This window comes from Tripterygium wilfordii, chromosome 23 (assembly GCF_013401445.1).
Source record: "Tripterygium wilfordii isolate XIE 37 chromosome 23, ASM1340144v1, whole genome shotgun sequence".
NCBI classification, from domain to species: Eukaryota; Viridiplantae; Streptophyta; class Magnoliopsida; order Celastrales; family Celastraceae; genus Tripterygium; species Tripterygium wilfordii.
This window is the reverse complement of record NC_052254.1, coordinates 6981745-6987512: the sequence shown is the minus strand read 5'-3', so window position 1 is coordinate 6987512 and position 5768 is coordinate 6981745. Positions and strand designations below refer to the sequence as shown.

General features: G+C 39.1%; 1 non-coding gene across 1 annotated transcript; it reads left to right on the top strand.

The window, feature by feature from the left end:
* Nucleotides 1-4352: 4352 nt before the first annotated feature.
* Nucleotides 4353-4457, top strand: LOC119993895. Its single transcript, XR_005466590.1, has one exon. It is a non-coding gene; the product is annotated as a small nucleolar RNA R71 (small nucleolar RNA).
* Nucleotides 4458-5768: the final 1311 nt, after the last annotated feature.

Sequence of the window (5768 nt, the reverse complement as noted above, 5' to 3'; positions counted from 1 at the left end):
CATTACGAACTATGGAAATCATTTAGCAATTGCATAAGTCACAAACCTATATTCCTATGGTTCATGCACCCTATGTCATCTATGGCTTGAGGCAAACCCTAGATATCTCCTTCCGGTCTCAATCTAGGCAGCAAATCAATTGAATGATGGCCAAACACTCAAAAGCATTAATCACACCCATAGACAATCAAGAGAGAAAGAGAAATCAAGAAATAAGGAAATCAAGTTTATTGAATCTTCAAGGTTTGGTTACATTAAGACCCTAGTAGGAAATCTAGCCACTCATGGAAGTAAAATACATCATTAAACAAAGGAGATCAACCATAGAAACTAGGATAGAAAAGGAGAGAGGAAACCCCCTTGTAGATCCTCTTCTTCTCCAAGCTCCAAGGTGACCTCCAAGCTCTCCCATGGAGGCAGCACGAAATCCAGCTCCCCAGCCTCCCCGCTCTCCTCCAAAACCCTATCTTATGTCCTTTTATACTTCTCCAAACTCTTATGTCGTTTCCAAAACAAGTTGGGGTCGTTTTGGCTTAGAAACACGTGAATTTGGGTCTTTTCCGCGAAACTGCGCAGTGCTGTGAATAGTACTCCGATCGATCGGAAATACAATCTGTCTCGATGATATTTTTAGGTGTTTTGGCAGGTCCGATCGATCGGAAATTATGGCCGATCGATCGGAAATTAGTCCTGGGCTCCAAGTCTTCATTTTGCACTCTTTTCCTCCCTTTCTTGCCTTGACACCTACAATATGCAAATATAGCTTTCTTAGGCAATATTAACTCTTAATCAACTCGAAATGCAATGAACTTATGTGTAAAGGATGCACAAATGTATGTATATATTTGACACATCAAACACCCCCACACTTAACCTTTGCTCGTCCTCGAGCAAGTTGAGAATGAATAAAGGAGGGAAAGAGTATTTTCTGTTAAGCTCAAATGAAAAATAAAACAACAAAGACCTACTCCAAATAAGCAACTAATCTATGCCACTTTCGTAGGGCTCACGATGACACTTAGCATGTGCCACAAGCCTTTAAACCCCTAGGTGCCCCTAGTAGGAGGAGTTGTGTCTCCTGAGGGTTTACCAGAATGATACCCACAAACATTAAACAAATTCAATGCCAAAATTCATGTCATCAACAAGAGTATAAAACGGATTCACAATTGCAACCCTTTCCACATTAACAAACCAAACATTAGGGCATTCAAACCAATAAAGGCATTCCTTCAAGAATCTTATCTCATCCACTTTGCTTATAAATTCTAGAATTGATGCACATAATGGATTTCACTTGATATTTGGCTTCAAAGTGACCTAAACAATGGCCATGTAGTCTTCCAAGAACAATAAGAATCCAAAAGCAAATACAATGAGCATTTATTCAAACTTCATTCTTATTCACATTTTTTTTTCTTTTTCTTCTCAAAGGTGACTTGTGCAATGTTCAACCTCCTTAAGCTTTCTAAATGACCCATGTAACGAGCTTTCGACCAATGACTCCCAATCCAGTTGGCTTAGGGCACTAGGTGTTAAGACACCCCAACGGATCTAATTACCCGAGTCAAAAAGGCTACGAGGTTAAACTAGTCACCAAGGTACTCTAACATTCATTTCCTACCTTTTTACGCGAAACTCATTGCTTGCTAGGCAAGAGGCCCGGTTACTCAGCAAAAAATTTATGAAAGAAACCATTTATTCATAAACACAATTTTTTTTTTCTTTTCTATTTTTTTTTTTTTCATTTTTCATTGCTCAAGTAATGCTATTTAGAATCAAATTGATCTCAAACAACCACAAATGCCAAAGTCAAGTCGTATTTCATACCCCACAATCAAGTGTTCCATATTCACAAAAGCACAATGGACAAAACAATTTTAAAGATAGGAAAACTCAATTGGAAAGAATGTCCATAGCAAGATCCATCAATGCTTCAAGGATCACAAAATTCATCCAAATACACTCAAGAATGGCATGACATAAGGCATTTGAAGTCAAAAATTTTATTATTTAACAAAAACTAGAAACCTAAATTCCCACCCCCACACTTAAAATATGCAATGTCCTCAATGCATGGAATAGGTGAAAATAAAACTAAAAAAATAGGGATAGAACAATAAAACCTGGGTTGCCTCCCAAAAGCGCTTGGTTTAAAGTCTTCAGCCCGACTTCCCTTTTGGATTCAACCGGGATCCTTGAGAGTTGTGGTGTAGACTCCCCTTGATGGCTTCCTAGGATTAACATTGGATTGCTTAGGTTCCATGCAAGGAGAATAAGCTTTCATCACCACCATTTCCTTAGGATAGACATTTTTCTTCATTTTCTTGGTCTTCCTCTTCTTCTTTTTCTTGCTCTTCTTTTTCTTCTCCTTGGGATCTTCAATTTGAGGCTTTTGAACTTCAATTGCAGCTTGGGAGGCTGTCTTAGGAACTTCATGCTCAACCTTGGAATTTTTGCCTAAAAGAACTTCCACCGGAATATATGGAACTTCCTTCTCAAGAGTGTCGGGGATGATCATGTCAATATGCTCTACTTGGAGGCATTGTTGAGAAATCTCCTCTTGCCTCCTAGTTCCAAACACTTTAAAAGTGATTTGGTCACCTCCCGCACCTCTCAAAGTAAGCTTCCCTTTTTCAACATCTATCAAAGCTCTCCCGGTGCTCAAGAATGGTCTTCCCAAGATTATAGGAGTAGTGGGGTTGGCCTCCATATCCAAAATAAGAAAATCAACCGGGAACATAAGATCACCCACCTTCACTAAGACATCCTCTACCATGCCAATAGGATACTTGATAGATCTATCCGCCATTTGCAAAGACACTGTGGTTGGACTAATCTCCTTCATCCCAATTTGCTTAGCAACCGACAATGGCATCAAATTGATGCTAGCTCCAAGATCACATAAAGATCTTTCAATCAAGGTGCTTCCAATGGTGCACGGAATTGTGAAACTTCCCGGATCAACTTGCTTAATTGGGAGCTTCCTTTGCACAATGGCACTACACTCTTCGGTTAATTGTATCTTTTCATGCTCCTTCAATCTCCGTTTCTTGGATAAAATCTCCTTCATGAATTTGGCATAGCAAGGAATTTGCTCTAAAGCTTCGGCAAAGGGTATATTGATCTGCAATTTCTTGAACACCTCAAGGAATTTTGAGAATTGAGAATCATTCTTGGTTTTCTTCAACCTTTGTGGAAAAGGAATTGGAGGCACATACGCTTTAACCGGAGGTGCTGGCAATGAACTATCGGGCCAATCCATTTCAATTGCATATCGAGACTCCAAATTCTTGCTTTTCTGCATTTTTTCAACTTTCTCATTCTGGGCTACAGTGGTCCGATCGATCGGAATTGGGACCGATCGATCGGATTTAGGCTCTGTCCCATTTTCAATTTCTGATGTAGTGGTCCGATCGATCGGGGTTGAGGTCCGATCGATCGGATTTGAGCTCTGTCCTTCCTCAACTGCATTTTTCTGCAATTCTTCATCTTTCAGTTTTTTCGCTTTTTCAGCATCTAGATCGGCAGCAGTTTTCACAAGATTACCATTCCGTAGAGTAATAGCATAACAATGATCCTTCCCTTTCGGATTCACTTCCGTTTGGCTAGGAAGTCCCCCTTTTTCTCTAGAAAATAAATCATTAGCTAATTGCCCCACTTGTATCTCAAGATTTCTAATGGAAGCCCCTTGATTGTGAATCAGTGATGCTTGGGTTTGTAATGCAGAATCAGTCTTGCTGATGAAGTTGTTTGTGTTGTTGGCTAATGCCTCCATACTCCCGACCATCTTAGCAAACATTTCATCAATGTCCCTCTTCTTCTCTTGGGGTTGCATTTGTTGAGGAGGAGGGTTTTGCACGTTTTGATTGTTGCTCCAAGAAAAATTTGGATAATTTCTAAATCCCGGATTGTAGAAATTTGAGTATGGATCATTTCTTGGCCGATTGTAATGCCCACCTCCAATATCATTAGCTTGCTTGCTTTGAGAAGAAGATGCATTAGTAATCAAACATTCTCCGGTTTGATGGCTAGCACCACAATAATCACAAGATACGAAAGGCATTCCTTGAACCGCATGCACTCCTTGATGAGAATTCACCGTTAAAGCGTCAATCTTTTTAGCCATAGCGGCCAAGACGGTCATCACATCGGCATCTCTTGAATTACCTTGCCTTTGTGGTAGCCTCTCCGTAGGCCAAGAAGTATTTGTCTTGGCAACCTTCTCAAGCAAAGTTCGAGCATCCTCTTGAGATTTAGTCATAAATGAACCACCCGCAGCTGCATCTAACATTTGCCTCGTGGACATACTCAATCCGGAATAAAAAGCTTGATAAACAATCCACTCCGCAAGTCCGTGATTGGGACAACTCCTCAAGATAGCTTTGAACCTCTCCCAAGCTTCATGGAAAGATTCAAGATCAAATTGGGAGAAAGTCATGATATCATTCCGGATTTGAACCGCTTTCGCCGGAGGGAAAAATTTAGATAGAAATTTCTCCGAAAGCTCATCCCATGTAGTGATGGAATTTGGAGGAAGTGACATCAACCATGCCTTAGCTTTATCCCTCAAAGAGAATGGAAATAACCTCAAGAGAATAGCATCCTTAGAAGCTCCGTGAATCCCAAAAGTAGTGCACACATGCAAGAAAGAGCGAAGATGGACATTGGGCTCTTCATGAGGAAGACCATAGAAAACCACCGAGTTAGAGATAATGTTGATGATAGCCGGCTTGATCTCAAAATTAGTAGCATTGATAGGAGGATAGCGGATGCTTGAAGGGTTTGTATCCCAAGTAGGCTTAGCACAATCCTCAAGAGATCGAGGATCAAATTGCCTAGGAGGGTTTTCAACCGCTTCATCACCATTTCTTCCATTAGCACCTCCACCATTACCATTACCATCATTCACAATTAAAGCTCCACCAAGATCACCAACATTCCCCCTTTCTTGATTGTCTCCCATGCCTTCCATTTGATTATTAGTAAGCTCCCGTCTAAGATTGTGAAGAGTCCTTTCAATCTCCAAATCAATACCAATTAATTCCGGATTAATAGAACGTCTTCCCAAGCTCATACAAGAGAAAGAATTTCTACAGAAAAATAAAAACCAATTAACACAATTGAAAACCTAATTTGACACAAAAAACAATTGCCTCAATCCCCGGCAACGGCGCCAAAAACTTGATATGGATTTAATTGCAAGCGCACAAATCGCACAAGTAATATAAAGATGAGTAAATTATCGTTTCCACTAGGGATGTGTTGGCAAAAGAAATCAATGTCAAACAAGCTACAATTATGTAAATTGGAGAAAATGATTAGCGATTGGTTTTGATTTTTACTAAACTAATTAAAAAGAACAAAAACAAATCAAACACAAATATGAAATCAAGGATGGAAAGCACTAGGGTACTTAACTTTGTTGGACCTATGGTCCTATATGTCTAATTTTGATGATATTAAATCATTTATAAATGATAATGAAACATTAAAGCAATATTTGATTTATATGAATTGAATTTAAATGACTATATATTTTTGAGATAGTGCTGGAAATTAAGGTTTGAAAACAAACATACATGAACTAAGTTAGAGCATTAATTTTCCAATTATCATATCTTAACCAACTTAGGTCGAAATGACTTGAAACTTGAACCACATGCACATGAAGGCTTAATATATGTTCTAGGACTATAATCATGAGAAATTAAGTGCATCACATATATATTTGGTCATATGCTTAAATTCCGCCAAAACTAGGTTTT